At 46.0% G+C, this 17450-nt stretch overlaps 1 protein-coding gene across 2 annotated transcripts in view; it reads left to right on the top strand.

The window, feature by feature from the left end:
- The first annotated feature begins 8195 nt into the window (after positions 1-8195).
- LOC119235354 (acidic mammalian chitinase) overlaps positions 8196-17450 on the top strand; it is a 29233-nt gene continuing 19978 nt past the window's right edge. For both annotated transcript variants that reach the window (XM_054691422.1, XM_037498649.2), the window contains exon 1: positions 8196-8257. The gene's annotated coding sequence lies outside the window, so the exon portion shown is untranslated. The remainder of the gene's footprint in view (positions 8258-17450) is intronic.

Raw genomic sequence — 17450 nt, forward strand, 5'->3', positions numbered from 1 at the left:
GATAAACCAAATGAGAAGTACAGAGACTTCCTACATATTCCCTCACTTCTAACTCTCACATGCAGTTTTCCTTATTATTAACATTTTGCATTTGGCACAACATTTGGCACAACATTTGGCACATTCACATTGAACCAATGTGAATATCCTGTTATCAATTAACACCCATAGTCACTCTTTGCCCCATATGATCTGTGGGCTTTGGCAAATGTATAATGGCATGTCTCTACCATGAGGGTATCATGTGGAATAGTTTCACTGTCCTAAAAGCCCCCTCTCTTCCACCTGTTCCTCCCTCCGGCCCTCCCTTGGAATTCCTAGCAACCACTTTGTTACAGTCTCCATTATTCTGCCTTTTCTAGGAAGTCATGAAATTGGAATCATACAGGATGCAGCTCTTTCAACTGGCTTCTTTCACTGAGCCTATCTTCTTAGTTTTTAAAAATCTCTCTGAATACAGAAAACATTCAGAAGAAAAATAATGAAGAGTAAGAATGTGGAAGGGTCTTTTCAGCATTCTAATGCTCTGATCTACCAGTAGGTACAAGTAATTTTCTTATCAAGCACTTGCTTAATAATTATTTGTTGAACAAATGAATGAGTTAAGCTCCCCTCCCACCTCAAAAACTGCAACATCAGCACATGCTCAGTATGAAATTGCTAAGTTGCACTCTAGTCCTAACATTTTGCTTACACTCAGAAGTTTCCCACTGCTCCCTGGCCATTCCCGTAACAGGAAAAGACAGCTGTCACGGATTGCATTCTCTCCAAGTCTCAGGCACTATGCCAAGCATTTCACAAACATTATTTCAAATCAGCATCGTCAACAATCCTTTGAGTTATAGATGAAGAAACAGGATCAGAGACTGTCAACTTGCCCGAAGTGACAACACGGGTAGTGAGCCTCTAATTCCCCCTCAGAGGGGAAGCCTTGTCTCCGGGTTCTTGAGGCAGAGCTGGTGAGCCCAGCAGCACTCGTCCTGGAGTCTGCTGTGTAGCTGACCAGTGGTCCATGGTGTCCTCAGACACACTCTGGGATTCGGTCAGACTGCTCGCTGCTCCCAAGAGGCTCTTCCATCCACCCTGAGGAACCACCCAAATGCATGTGGTTTTTCCCTACAGGGGACAGAGACTCATCATAATAGGTTCACAGGTACAGCAAGACCTCAGAGATATAAGTGTCCCCCCCACCGAGAGAAGGCAGAGTAGAGTTCTACTGTAAAGCTGGGTAAACAAGCCCACCACTCAGCACCAGAGGAGGAAAGCATGGGTCTCAACATCATGGGGGTCGTCATAGTTCATCAAAGATACTTAGACATTTCTAGCTATCATTAGAGATGCAAAATGCCTGGTTTTCTCCAAACTTCAGTTAGGGAAGGCATCAATCGAACAAGCAAAATCTTTTTAAACATATAAATGAGTCTTATAAATCAAATATGTCAGCCTGCTGAATGTGGTAAGCAGACAAAATATAACCAACTTGGCATCATGAAGATAAAGTGCTTCACCTGAACAAACTCAGTTTTCCAAAGTACTGATTCTGTATTTATTTATCTGCTATCTATCTATCTATCTATCTATCTATCTACCTACCTACCTACCTACCTACCTACCAACCTTCCTGGTTATTTGTACAATTTCCTAGAACAACATATTTTTCTCATTCAACTAAAGGAAACTTAAACACCAGCTCAGTCCCATGCCATCGGTGACTGACAATTTCAGCATCAGGGTTTGGTCTGAGACTCTGGATGAGAAACAGAGTTACCTCCAAGTCATAGTAGATGAGCTGTAAATTAATAAGCTGCACCCTTCTCAGAGTAATAAAATCTGCTCTACCCTATGCCTTTCCTTGTAATATTGAACATTTCGATATTTTGAACATAACCATTTATAACGTATCTCTTCCATGAACTTTAATTGACTGGTTTGAATAGAAATTCTCTTCATCCCTGAAGGTCAAAGAAATCTCTTAATTTCCTCTTGGATTCCATGCCCTCTTTGTTTCTCTGCAGCCCATATGTCTCATTAGCCACCCTATTCTGGCCATTTGTTGATATTAAAGAACTTCAAATTGTAGGATGTCAGAAGGGAGAGTGTCAGGCACTCTTCTGGCCCAGGCTGTCCCTGGTAGCACTGGAGCCTCTGCTGGCATGTTCTCGGTACAGGAAAATTTCCACCTAAAGAATTTGGAGTCTGCCAGACACTGTCCTCCCTGGCTGAGGGTAAAGCCTCATATCACACAGCTAGGGAGTGGCTGTCAGGCCAGAACCCAGCAGGTGGCCCTGTCTAAGCCCCATCTTCAGCCCAGCGAAGGGACCTGATAGATAATTGTCCCTGTTTTTTTTTTCTTAATGAGCAGAGACCATTGAGAGCAGTGAGCAACTGGCACAGTCCTGGAATGCAGCGATTAGTAAATATCTCTTCATTGATTAAGAGCACTGACCACATTCACCCTAATACCAAGCCCAGGGAAGGTATGAAACCCACACCCCACAAATCCCATCTATTGCCCCTGCCCAGCCCAGGAAGGACTAGACAGCCTAGCTAAACGGAAGGGCTGTGTTTGCATTGGGGAAGTTAGGGAAATGAAAGGTTTTGTAAGACATGCCCTTGAAGAATAAAGGAAGGTCATAGTGGCAAGGACAGGAGGGAAGAGAGAGGTTGGAGAGGACTGGCATCACTCTCACAGACATGGCTGCCCACTGGGTCTCAGAGACTCCTCTCTCCTTTGGCTGCCACAGAGAATAGCGTTTGTCCTCATATCTTGGTCATCATTAAAGAATGGATGTACGTAGGGGTGTGCACGTGCACATACACTTACATAGGTGCCTGCGTGCCTCTTTCACTATGTGGACCAAATGGGCACCTGTCCCCAAACTGGGTCTGCTGAATAGAGCAGCTCAAACATGGTGCCGGCGGGGAGACTGCACCCTGGAAATTGCACCTGACCTCAGAGTGAAGGAAGCCTGGCCTCCATTTGCCTGATCAGACTTTCTAAGAGCCATAAAAAGCCACAGTCTATTCATCTTTTCTCCCTTCTCTGCTCACTTACGTCTTACTCTAATGGACTCATCACCTCCTGAATGTCTCCAGGGCCCCGGCACACTGCCAGTGGCTGCAGATTGAACCACACAAACCTGAACTGTGCCCCAAGGGCTGCACTGAGACCCTCAGAGGAGTCTTCACACTCAACGGAACTATCATAAGTCTTGGGACGACCAGGGGAGACTTTGGTTAGGATAATGCTTTTTTTTTTTTTTTTAAGATTTATTTATTCATGTATACAGGAACCAGGGTACAGGCCAGAAGTGCAGGAGGGTGAGAGGATTCACCAGAGACAAAGTGGGGAGCAGAACAGGCAGACAGACCAAAATACACTGCTGAGCGGAGCAGCGGGCGAGTCAGGAGAGGTCTGCAGCGCCATGTGGGTATCTCTGTCGCCAGCGGGGATCTAACCCACACTGCTGAGCCTGTGGATAGCTTCACAGAACTGCACTCAACCACCTGCGCCACCAGGGAGGCCCAGGAAAATGCTTTGAATAACTGGAGTGTCCACGCTAGAGCCACTGCCATGGCGGCCCCTGTGTCTTTGCAGCTGAGCGCATGTGCGGGATGTGAGGTCTGAGCGGCATCAGCTTGTAAGGACGTGAGAAAGCCTGGGCCTCGGGTTCCCAGGGTGAGTGGGGCTGTGCAATTAAAAACTGCTTTGTTTTGCTTTTGCTTTCTTTCTTTTTGAACTCGACAATGGAGAGTAAATGTACATTCTGATAGGCCTAGACAGCAGTGGCCTACTTATCAGGAAATTGAAAGTATCGTTGTTTGAGCAACAGAGGCCTAGTGGGCGAGATCTGAGGGCAGGAGGTGGGGCTAAGGTTGTTTACCAGTTCTTCAGGGGCAGGGGTGGAAGTGTGTGTGGCCCACAGAACTACCCAGAGGAAGCAGCCTGTCCCCCAAAGTCACTGAGGGATTTCCTGGCAGAGCAATTGATACTTCAGTGCACTGCTACGTGGACCTTCACTCAAAATATCTCCACAGATGGAGACTGGAGGGTTTTGTATCCAACCCACGGCCTCCAGGCTCAAACCTGATCTCCTTCATGCTCACTGGGGTTTGGGAGAGTGCATAGCGAGGAGGGATGGGGTTGGGGGGGCACTTAGAATGAGCACCAGGCTATGAACTTTAAATCCTGGCTCTGTCATTTAACAGTTGCAAGATGCCTCCCTGTGAAACGGAAGTGGGTGTAATAGGCACTACCACGAGGACCCCCAGCATGCTCTTCCGTGCACTTCAATCTCCCCCTTTTCCCCAGGAACCTGTATCCCCTACTCCCCTCTTCTGCGGACACCCTAAAATTCTTCTTACTTTATTTTGCAGAGCAATTTGGTTTCCTTGTTTTTCTTTTCTGCTTTCTACCCCAGATCCTGGGGGCTTGACTTTTCAGACTGGACTGATTATGCAAATGCTTTGCTAGCAGCAACCACCACAACCAAAGTTCTCCAAAAGTCTCTCTCCAGTTTTCCTCTAACTGGCTTCTGTTCTCCTCACTGCTGGCTCGGGAAATCTTAGGATAGCCCAAGGTGTCCTAAAATGAGAGAGACAACGGGCCTGCCATCGTCTACGGACTCTGTCAGTCACAGAGGCTCCCAGCACAATCCCAGGCCCACCCCTTTTCTCTAGGTCTTTCTTTCAAGCCATGTATTTATGACGTCTTCCAAAGTCACTGTGCCACTGCGACAGCATGGTAGCAGTAATTGTTATTTTATTATTATTTTTTTATTTTTGCATAGAAGAACTGGGGTGTAGGCCAGAGATGTGACGGATCCACTGAAATACACTGCGGAGGGGAGCAGTGGGTGAGACAGGAGAGGTCTGTTCTGTCATGTGGGTCACCTCCCTGGTCCGGTGTCCAACTCAGGCCGTGGCGGTGATTGTGTTGAGACTTAAACCCCTAGGCCACCAGGGAGGCCACTGTGATTGTTGTTATAGATAACTGCCAGACACCAGAGGGGAGAGGAGAGGGGGGATGGGGTTGTTTTGTAGGAAAATTGTAGAAACGAAGCAATGACAGAAATGTCCATCACCAACCTCACAATCGTCCCAAAGCAATTCCCTTCTTCGGTGCTAAGGGGCTGTAGGGTAAATGAAGATTGCTCAGACTTTTGTGCTGTTGGCCTCGGTGGCTATCACCCGCGGCCTTGAAAGCCGGAGGCGCTTGGGAGCATGGGCGTGGGGTACGCGTGCCTGATGGTGGGCACCTGAAGTATGTGTGGGCATGCTTAAGTGGGTGCACCTGAGCCGAGAGACTGAGGCTAGGAGGGCAGCGTCACAGAGGATGGGGTGCGGCTGAGCGTGTTGCAGCAGAGCGTGGCAGAGACTGGCTGCTAGAGGAGAGACTCCGAGTGACAGTCAGAGCGAGCCCAGGGAGGGTAAAGATTCAGTGGGGGCTGAGAGCCCCTCTTACCCCCCTGCCTGCCCTGCACCTGGTTGCCTCATTACAAATGGTGTAGAAAGATCATTACAAACTTGAAAAAGCCACTGAGAGCTCCAGGGCTCTCCTTTACCCGTCTGCCCAGTACCTGCCCTGTGCTTGCTGGCACTGCAGGGGACCTTGACTTGTTACCATTACAAATCCTTAGACTTTTTGTGTCCTTTGGGTAGATCCCTAGGAGTGGAATTGCCAAGTCATAGGTAGCCCCATTTTTAGTAGACTGAGGAACTTCCAGACACCTTTCCACAGTGGTTGGGCCAGTTTGCACTCCCACCAGCAGTGCAGCAGAGCGCCTTTTTCTCCACATCCTCGCCAACATTTCTTGTTTTTTGATATGTGTCATTCTCACTGGTGTAAGGTGGTATCTCATTGTGGTTTTGATTTGCATTTCCCTGATGATAAGGGATGTTGAACATTTTTTTCATATGCCTGTTGGCCATTTGCATTTCCTCTTTGGAGAAATATCTTTTGAGTTCTGCCCATTTCTTGACTGGATTGTTTATTTTAGTTCTTTGTATATCATTGTGATCAGTCCCTTATCAGTTGAATGGAGTGCAAAGATTTTTTCCCAGTCAGGGGGGTGTCTCTCTGTTTTGGTTAATGTCTCTTTGTCTGTACAGAAGTTTTTCAGTTTGATGTAGTCCCAGGTGTTTATCTTTGCCTTCACTATCACTGCTTTGGGTGATGAGTCTTTAAAGATATTTCTGAGATGTATGTCTTGTAGTGTTTTCCCTATATTTTCTTCTATATATTTTATGGTTTCAGGTCTATGTCCAGTTCTTTTATCCATTTTGAGTTGATTTTTGTGCACGGTGAGAAGCAGTGGTCTAGTTTCATTTTTTTGCATGTGGAGGTGCCATTTGCAGTAACGTGGATGGAGCTAGAAGGAATTATGCTCAGTGAAATAAGCCAGAAGGAAAAAGAAAAATATCAGGTGGTTTCACTTAGAATATAGGGGAACAAAATAAAACATCAGTGTGAAAAAATTAATAATAGTACAAAACACAGCAAAGCAAAAACAGGCAATTATAAATCAGAGACATCCTGCAGGGGCGGAGGAGGGAGAGGGATCAGAGGGAGGGAGGTAGAAGCACAGGGGACTGTGGTGATGGTGCCCGGGTGCCTTGGGGAAGGAAACTCTATGGAGACTCAACCTGAGGGGTGGGGGGAAGAAAATATTGTTTAAAAAAATTTTACAAAAAGAAATCCTTAGACTTTAGGGGGAAAAGACCCCCTACTTTGGCTCTAAGGAATGAATTGCAAGTCACCTGTATTACAATGAGAACATGCACATTATCTCATTCTGAGGTTGGCTCTGAGGCCTAGTGAGCTATGGGGGATGTCTGCTTGCTGGATGGAGTCTCCAGGAAAGTTTTGGCTTTTTGAGTAGACAGGGACAAATTGGCAGGGCCACTCTGTCTCCCTTGGCCAGAGGGACAGAAGCTACTTTGAGACCACGAGGCACAAGAAAAAGGACAATAAAATAATTGTTACAGTATGGTTTAATAGGATGATAGCAAGTGCCTGGGATACTGATGATAACCTTGAGTAGCTGACCAGCCTTGGTCTAGCCAATTTTGTGAAACAAATAAGCCTCCACTTTTTTCCTTATGTGACTGGTTTTCTGTTATGTAGATCTAAATGTGGTCCCAACCGATACACAGTTCTTGCTCTCAATTAACAGTTAATGGCATGTAAAATATATATATATATATGTCAACATCACTCTTGATTCTATTTTTTTTTTAATTTGTAAAGATTTATTTATTTATGCATACAAGAACTGGTGTAGGCCAGAGGTGTGGGAGGTCAGAGAATTCACCAGAGACAGAGTGGGAAACAGAACAGGTGGATCCACTGAAATATACTGCTGAGGGGAGCAGCGGGCGAGGCAGGAGAGGTCTGCTGCACCATGCGGGTCAGCTCCTTGGCCGGGGATCGAACTCATGTTGCAGTGGCTGGCAATAGCTTGATAGCGCTGTGTCTTTAACCCCTGTGCCACCGGGGAGGCCCTCTCTTGATTCTAAATCTAGTGCAGGAAAGAATCTAATCTCCCCTATTGAAATACGCCCCATATTTCAATCACTTATTTTTGCCCCATGCTATTAACCTGTTTTAAGCCACCACCATCTCTCACTTGGGATATTTTGTAACATTCACTTTACAGGCTAACCCTTTCCCCTCTTCAGTCTATTCTTAACAGAGTAGCTGGAGTCCTCTTGTTACAGAGCAACCCCAACACAAAATGGGTTGCCGACTGTGGGTCCTCACCGGCGCTTAAAAGGGACTTATTAATACTCAACTGCAGGCACACACAAAAGGTTAATAAAGGTTTATTTACCAAAGAAAGGGAAAAATGAAGAAATGAATAACTCAGGGAGAAAAAGAGGGCGATAAACTCATGAATGCATCCTACCTGTTTTGCTGACCTGGAATCCCAATGGCATGCCAAGAGCTGGGGAAGAGCCAAGAGCCGTGAGGCCAAGAGAGAGACCCCCCAAGGCCCACGTGTCTGGTTTTATACCAAACCTGACAGCTTAACCCCACCCTCAGGTCCCAGCAACCCTCCCTTTGGTGATGATGGGATTTGTCATTTCCAGTGTCTTGATGGCTTTGGTCTGCAGTGGGGGTGGAGTCCACAAAACCCGTAGGAGTTTGCTCAGGACATCCTTCCCCCTAACACTCTCATCAAAATCCCCCAACAGTGTGTATGTTACTCAGAGTAGAAGCCAAAATCCTTGAAAAGACCTTCACAAGCCCTGCACGGTAAGTTCCTTTCTCTCTTTGTTATTGTTCATTTTGGTTAAGTTTCCGTTACTTTGCTTTTAAGCTCACCAACACTTTTTTCTTCATGTAATTAACTTTAAAATAATCTACTGTTATTCTCATCCAGTGAGATTTTTTAAATGTATTTTTTGGTTCTTGAGGATCCATTTTTCCCCCATTCCTACTTCTCTTTTTATTATATTCATGTTTTCCTTTAAATCCTTGAATCTACATGAAAGCCCTGTATGTTAATCGCTGCCATTTCTAGATCTGCTTCTGTTGACACCCTTTTCTCCCAATTATGAATCACAAATCCTGTTTTTTGGTGCACCCAGTAATTTTTTAATTGGGAGCTGCATATTATAGCGGTTACACTGTCACATATTTGTATTTTGTTGGCATGTGGTTAATTTATTTGCTGTTGACTTGAGAATTTTGAGGCTTGTGTTTAAGTTTTTTAGAGAAGTTCTAGCCTTGTGATTAGGCTCAGGGTGCTCTTACTAAGGTTTTAACCTTCTGTGGTTCCGCTTAAATTTCCCATCTGTTCAACAAAGACATCCCACTCTGGCCTCTTACATGAAGTCCTCCTCGTTCTGTGCAAGCTCTAGTGTTTGTTCAGTTTCAGCTCTCTGCTGTCTTCTTGGTCATCGCTTTTAGCCATTTTTCTGCAGTGTCATCCTATGTATGTACAACTTAGTATTTCGTTAAACTCTAAGGGAACACACAACCGTCCTGAAGCTCCTTTTCTGTATTGCTCTCTCATTGCTGGCATTCTGTTGCACAATTTCCGCACACCTGGCCTCTTCTAACTCCCATATTTGACTCTGCTCTGCTTGTCACAGGGCAGAGTTTCCCCATCTAGAAATTGTCCCCAGGCAGTAAGCTGGGGGAGCAGTGGGGTTCACTTTATTTGCTTTCTTTTTCTCGGATCACAGTCCTGCAGTGCTGTTGCCTGATGCCTAGAAACAATGTTGCCTCTGCTTAAACTAGTTTTCTAGTTCATGGCATGAGGGTTACACAGTTGTCACCAGAAGTGGCAGCAAAACTCTTAAATGTGCAGTGAGTCTCAGCCTCCATGAGAGACGTGAGCACTTGGAGTTGTCAGTAGAGCCGGAGAGGAACTGAAACTCACAATGGGGAAATCATCTGTGTGAGACAAAGAGTGGTTGGAGCTGCAGGACAGTGCAGGTGTTTTGCATTCTCAGACTCTTCTTTGTGCTAAAGTCACATGGCTTTCTCCACAGCCTGGCTCCTCTGAGCTCTGCCCCCCTGGCTTCCTGCCCTCAGATACTCAGATGCTCACTTCTACAGCCAGGTCCCCGCACCCCCTTTTAGACTAGCTGGGAAAGGTCTTTCAGGCCCAAGGGAATCAGGACACGTAAGGACCAGCTAGAGATGAGAAGGAAGCAGTCCCCAGGGGCTCAGGCTATAGAGGATGAACCAGGATCCTGGAGGGGCGGGAGGTAATCACCCATCATCTACCTGGGGGGAGTGAAACTAAGACCCGCTCCGTCAAGCCAGTCGGATGTGCTTTCTCGTTCTCCCCATGTTGACATCTGCCCCAGATTTGCTCCCACGGCCCCTTGCAGTGACGTGCCCCAAGATGAGACCATGTCTGTGAAATTGTGTTATGAACAGCTGGTTTAAGTATAGAAGATTCATCAGTGTCTTGAACATCGACCTCTGCATCAGGCCACGAGGGGCTGAGGGCCATAGAGAAAAGGCCTCTTTTCTAAGATGTTCTCATTCTAATGACCTATTGCTAAGCTGCAGGCTGCCCTGAGGCCCCTGCTCTGTATTTTCTCAGGATCTGCCTCAGTTGCTAATATCCTCCTTCCAGAGGTCACACCCTTACCTGGGTAGCCTCCTCTGGTGACTCAATGAGGTGGGAATATAAAGACCCACACATGCTAGTTTGCGGTGGGATAACTTCCATGGATACCACTTATTCTAGAACTTCTCACCCGACTGGCCAAAGTTTGTCAGGGCTGCCTGCGACTCAGCTTACCCCTGCCCACTCCTGCCTCCTTCCCCACCCCTACACTGGTGATGATTTACCCATATTCTGACTCCACATCTGTTGTCAGAGAACTTGATCTGAGAACCACCACCAGGCTTTGGTAGCTACTTACCGTTCTGTTTTCTGCAGCCTCAAAGTCAAGCTGTAGGTGGTGACTCCACAGGAAGGTTATCTGGTACCATCACTGTTGGGTTCACAATTCTCCACCCCCTTTATCAAGGTGTCAGAAAATGGAAATGAACATCTAGAAAGTACTGGAAAACACTAATATTAACATGAATATTAACCTATATGTACACACACATTCTGATCCAGGCCTGCTTCACATGCATGACCACACCTAACCCCCACAAATCTTCCACAGGGAAGGTAACTTTATTATCCCTATTCTGGCAAAGCCTCCTTTACCTCTGTCTAGGAAAAAGAGAGGCAGGTCCATAGGTAGACGCTGTGTGATTATCTCCTGCCCATCCGGGATCCTGGGTCCTCTTGACCATGAGCCCCTGGACACAGCTTCCTGCGCATCTCCCACTGGGTGAACATGCTTGCATTCCCCTGTTCCCGCTTCCTCCCCCAATTCTCAATTCTTCAGATGAGGCAGTCCCTGCACAACCCCCACTAGCAAATCAGAGAAACTTGCAAAGCACAACCCACACCTTCAAAAGTAAGATGAGATGCTCGCCACATCCTGTATTTGAGCGAAGTTTCCACCAGTGGTTTAACGGAGGCAAAGTTTTATGCAATTTCTTTCATCTCAGAGCCAGACTAGCAATGATCAAATCCGGCTCCGAACAGGTGACTCATGCATTCACCCACTCATCAATGACAGGCTGTCATCGATGGTCCCACCGTGTGCAAGGACTGGCTGCAGCCACACAGATGAATGACCTACTTATTTATTCTCACACTTTCTTTTTAAAGAATGGTTTGCTGAGATCCTATTTTGGTTGAAGCACAAGTTCTAAAGATGGGATGGGGAACAAGAAAAGGTCTCGACCTCTCCTTCCGCTTTGTAGAAGGGAGACTGGCTATTGTCCATTATTAAACCACAGTAAGATCTTACTTAATGCTGTGGAGAAGTATGAGGAAACTGCAACTTCAAGCAAAATGACAAAATATAATGAAACCAATTTTGACCATAGGCTAATTGATATAAACGAGAGTGGAGTTCCTATGGCAGGCTGCTGGTCAGGAAAAAATCACCAAACATGTAAATAACGACCCCAAACACTTCTAACAAGAAACAATCATCTATTTGCATTCATCTTCCAACCCAATTATTCCATTTCAGGGCCAGGGGCTGGGGCTGGGCAGGCTGGAGTCTGCTCAAGGTAGCACTCAGCCCCGGACAGGGTGCTCTTCCAGGGGAGAGCACACTCACTCACACACACTCACACGCACTCACACACTCATACATACTCCAACTGGGACCATCTGGACATGCCAGTGAACCTAACTGCACATCTTTGGGATGTGGGGGGAAAACACAAGTATGTGGAGAAAAGCCCACACAGAATTCACAGACCGTGCGAACGTCATACAGACAGTTCCCTGACGGGGAATTGGCTTTAATGGTGTCATCAATGTTATCATGAAATGACATTGGATGAAAGATGCTGTTCAAGGACCTGCTGGACTTTAGTTCAGTTTCACATTTTTAGTTGGGGGTTTGATAGTAATTTCTCATGGGAAAGTTTCCCAGTCAAGGTGGGCATTTGGGTGTGCCCTCCAGTTTGTTTTCTTCCCCCCGAAGAAAGAAGAACTGGGGTGTAGGCCAGAGGTGCGTGGGGTGTGAGAGGATCCACCATAGACAGCATGGGGGCGGAGGATGCAGAACAGGTAGATTTATGGAAATATACCACTAAGGGGAGCAGCGGTGAGACAGGAGAGGTCTGCTGTGCCGTGTATGGGTCAGCTCCCTGGCTGGGGATCCAACTCAGGCTGCAGCGGTGATAGAGCTGAGACTTAGGCCCACGGCCACCAGGAAGGCCCTGGTTCTAGCTAGGTACTCTGGGTACCCCAGAGCCTACTCTGCTCTCTAAGGAGCTGGTACATCTCTTTGAACCTGCTCTCTCTCCTCTCCCCAAAGGATACTTGACCTCATCTAACCTCCCTCCCAGAGGTCTTTCTTGCAGATGGGTCTCTCTTAGCACATAACCACCCCTTGCTTTCTAAGCTGAGATACACTGAAAGAATCTCTCTTCCTCTGGCTAGAGGCATATTAACAAAGGCTCCTTTCTGTCACACCAAATTTAGGCCTGAACCAGGCCCCAAAAAAGCAAGGTGCCAAGCCTCAGGAATCTGTGCTTGTTGGGACAAACCAAAAAATCCATTTCACCATATTTTTAGAATGGGATATTTCTTCTTCCTTTTACGGCATTTTCCCCTTCCACTTTCTCTGGAGTTCTCCCTCTGACTCTACTTTTTTGGGCCCGTAACTATTTCCACAGTGAGCCAGACATGAACACATTCTGCCTTCTCTTTTTATCCCACCAACTTTTCTGAGGTAGTCCCTATCCTAGGAGACGCAGTTAGGGGAGACCTTCCCTTCCCTGGAGCAGAGCCCCCGCGTTCCTGATGTTGAGCCTCCTACAGCAGCCACCAGAGGGGGCTATGTCCTCAGGTCACCTGTTGCTGAGAAGTCCCCAGTCCAGGCAGGAGGTGATTCAGAAGCTCTTGCTGAAGGGGCTGGAGCCAAGATTCTGCCTAGACTAGAGACAGTGCCTCAGTTTCTTCTGTGATCTTTCCAAAAGTCATTTATCATTTTTATTTCCTCCTTTTGGCAGAACTGGGTTCTGAATTTTCTCTCAAACAAATCCCTGAAGCTTCTTTTTGAACAATCCTGGGGTCAATAAGTATAGTGGTCCCCACTTGTAGGAATTCAGGTCCTCCTTGGACTTTGGATCAGAGCTGGATCTTGACTTCTCTGCATGTCAAATTTACCCAGAGCTGTCATTTAATTCTGATCCTATACATCATGAAATGACATCCTCACCCTCCTACCTATCTGGCAATTCTTGGTTCCTAGTGGCCCCCAAACTCTGATCCGTCACACTAGGTCTCCTTAACTGCTACAGGGATACCAGCATTTCCTTGGCCCACTGTCAGTGGGTTGAACTGGGTAACGGACCCAGGTTCAGTAGCCTTGTAGGATGAGAACCAGAGTAGGTAGGACTGAACTCTTGGTAGATCAAGTTCCATGCTAAATGTTTAAAAAAATGAATGAGTCACCAAGATGGTAGAACAGGGGATCCTAGTCCTCATCCACACACAGAAATACCAATTTGACAAACATCCACATGTAAAAATACCTTCATGAGGATTCCAGAATCTAGGCAAGAGATTATAACACCTGGGTAAGAAGGACACCTTCACTGTACCTGTATCACCTCTCTCCCAAGCCTGGGCAGTATGAAGAGAGATGCCCTTAAGTCAGAAGATCTCCAATGGGAGAAAGAGAATCAAATGTGCACCCAACTCTGCCACAGCCCTGGCCCAGCCTGCCCCAGTGCACCCAGGGCCTAGTTTGGCCCCAATGGACTTTTGCACTAGATCCACCCACAGATCCAGCAGCAGGCTGTTCCCAGACCCCTCAGCTGGACTGCCCAGAATCTCTCTTTTAGTATGGACTGCTGGATAGAGATGCCTTCATCTCAAGGGAAATTTAATTTATTCAGTTTATTGCTCCAGGTCATTATAACTTTGACAAATTGGTGTTTTCTTAAATACATAGCTTTCTATTTTCTACCCTCATTGAGGCAGACATGAGTGCAAATAATTCCCAAAGAGTTAGCAATCCAAAATTCATTTTCTATGTGACTTTGAAATGCATTTTTCCACTGGCTATTAATCTTCTTTTGGTAACTTGCTTATGCTAACAGGAAGAGGAAATAGCTGATCACAGAAGGAGGGTTCCCAGGACAGGGCATACGGGAAAGGAAGGGGCACAGGCAGAGTGATGGGGTGGAAGTAGACATGGTCTTCAAACTGGGGAGTGGTGTGATGACCACTACAGAAGTGTATATTTGTAAAGCACTTTACTGCTTTCAAAGATTAAAAAAACACACATGTATTAACAACAATTTTTTAAGTGGGTATATAGGAGACATCATTTTCCTTATTTTCATTACGCAAATGAAAAACACGGCAAGAGTTACTGGTCAGCTACTGAACATAGAGCTTCCATATGATCCAGCAATTCCACTCCTAGGTATTTACCCAAAGGACACAGAAACATCAATCCCAAAGAGCACCTGCACCCCTATGTTTATAGCAGCACTGTTTACAATAGCTAAGCTTTGGAAACAACCCAAATGCCCAGAAATAGATGACTGGATCAAGAAGATGTGGTACATATACACCATGGAATATTACTCGGCAATCAAAAAAGATAAACACATGCCATTTGCAGCAACATGGATGGTGCTGGAAGGGATCATGCTCCGTGAAATAAGCCAGAAAGAAAAAGAAAAATACCGGATGGTCTCACTCATAGCAGGAATCTAGAAAACTTAAATAAGGGACCAGGAAAAAGAATAACTATAAGGCAGTAAAAATCAAAATCAACAAACAACTATGAACCAGAGACACTCTATGGGGGGGTGAGGGGTGGGGAGGGGAGGGATTGGGGTCAAAATAAGGGGGTCTCAATTGTATGGGGAATATAAAAATAAAAAAATTATATTAAAAAAATCCATATTTTGAGTAAAAAAAAACTTAAAACCATATGACAAAATTAAAATACCTTATTAGCTGCTTCCAAGGAACTTATTAGATTCTGCAGCTCTTTGTTCATTTCAACAGAATAAGATTTGACGTCATCATTTTCTTTTAAATCTAGATGAAGGTTTAAAAGTGGCATTTGTAGTGCAGCAATTTTGTCACTTGAAATTGCAAACTGTTTAAAATTAGGAAAAAAGTTAAAAAATAGTAAATTGTTAGAGTATATTAAATATGCATCAGAGCTTATTCATAATACCTTTTTAAAAAGAAGTAAGCCTGTTTGCTATCAAGTACAAAGAAAGGTTAAAGAAATTAAATCCAGGGGCCTCCCTGGTGGCGCAAGGGTTAAGTCTCGGAGTTATCAAGCTATCACAAACCACTAAAGCATGAGTTCAATCCCCGGCCAGGAAGCTAACCCACAAAAAAAAAAAAAAAAAAAAAAAGTTACTGGTCAGTGCTGCCATCTGATTTCGACTTCAGATGTATCTGATTTCTAACTTGTGGCTCCTCCTGAGGACGCCTTAAGGTAAACAGTGCCTCGTGGTTCTGTTCTCTGGGCCACACCTGTGAACACCTGTGGTCCAGGCCGGAGGAGTAGAAAGGATACAAGAAAGAACTGAGAATAAGGGGAGAAATGGGTGGTGGAGAGAAAGGAGGAGCAAGGTGATGGGAGAGGGAGCAGAGGGTTCTCGACCTCACCCCGCATTGCAGCACAACTCATGGGTTACCTCTCTAAGAGGGTCCAGTTTTCTGAGCCCACTTGGATCTTGGTAGGACATCTGCTTGCCTTCCAGGAAGGAGGCACTGGTGTAACTGACCCTCCCAGATCACTTATCTTGCTGTTGTCTTCCTGGTTTCTACCCTCATCTGAGGAAGACTTCAGAACCCCTGGAATACTGGATCGGGGTGTGGTGACTCCAGGCTCCAGACTGAGAGGCGGTTAATAGTGGGCGGCTCTCTTGTTTTGTAAGTCTTCCTGAGCAGCCCTTCCCTTTAGGAAACCCTGACTCTATAACCTGTAGTCTAAGGATACATTCTAAACGTAAGCCCACCTCTGGACCTGACTTGGGTCATGGACATTTCAGGATTTCTTCCAACCTCTCTGTGTCTGTTTGTGCCACTCACAGGTTCAGCTTCTAAAGAATTTAAGCTGGGAGGGGTCATGGCCTTGGTCTATTGGCTGATGACTTTAAGGCAAATCCTGCAGTCAGGGCTTTTACCCTTTTGTCCAAGCTGTTAAGAGAAACCTTGGCTCCCTATGAAGGTAACAGAGCCCAGGACAGGCCTGGAGTGGGTGGAGAACTGTGCAGAGAGCGTGTGTCATGGTGACCTCCAGGTGATGTGTTTCAAGGCCTGCAGTCGACCCTCCAAAGCAGGGGCGGAGTTTGCTGCTGGTTTTGTAAATAAACATTTGTCCTAACACAGCCAGGTCAATTTTTTCCCATATTGCCATGGCTGTTTTCTCCCTACAATGGTGGGGTCTTGAAGATACAACAGAGATGGTGTAGCTTGTGAAGTCTAAAATGTTTACTCTATGGCTTTTGATAGAAAATTTAGCAGTTCCTCTAAGCTTTTTTTTTTTTTAAAGATTTATTTATCTATTTATACAAGCACTGGGTACAGTCAGAAGTGCAGGAGGGTGAGAGAATTCACCAGAGCCAGAGTGGGGAACAGAGCAGGCAGACTGACGAAGTACACCGCTGAGGGGAGCAGCGGGCGCGGCAGGAGAGGTCTGTGGCACCATGTGGGACCCTCGTCAGTGGCCAGGATCGAACTGGTGCTGCAGAGGCTGCAGACAGCTTCGCAGCCCAGCGCTCAACCGCTGCACCACGAGGGGAGGCCCAGTTCTTCTAAGATTTGTGCTCAAAGCAGGACTAGAGTTGCCAGGATCTGAGGTTGTTTTAGGGTTCAGACACCCTAATTGGGGGATAAACTATGTGTTCTCCCTTCTCCCACCTCTTCCATCCTCCCCTTCTAGGAAAATGATTTTTATCCTAAATTTTGAATGACACATTTATGTACATATTTAATCCCATGGCTTAGGAAGTAGGTCTGTGAGCCCAGTTTGCAGTTGGGATAACTGGAGCTCAGATAGTTCTTGATAAGTGGTGGCAACACCAGAATTTCTACAGAGGAAGGGTTTCAAGAAGGCTACATAGTCCAATGGGGAGTGAGGGTGGAACTATTGTTTTGAATATGACCAAACAAATGCCAGACATAAGTACTGAAAAGCAGGTGGCAGGGCAGACCCTGCTGGAGATTAGGAGAACAGTGCAGTGTGCACACCTTCTTACTATAAGGGAGGTGTTATTTGGGGTACCTCTCTGGCTTTCTCCCTCTGGGTTAGATCCTTGCTTCCCTGGACCTTGCATTCTTGAGAAGAAAGCACAGTTTGGCATCAGACTGGCTGGGTAATAAGAGTACCTGCATACCAGAGCTGTGAGGCTAAGT

Source organism: Talpa occidentalis, unplaced genomic scaffold (assembly GCF_014898055.3).
Source record: "Talpa occidentalis isolate TD23 unplaced genomic scaffold, MPIMG_talOcc4v2.1 talOcc4.9, whole genome shotgun sequence".
NCBI lineage: Eukaryota > Metazoa > Chordata > Mammalia > Eulipotyphla > Talpidae > Talpa > Talpa occidentalis.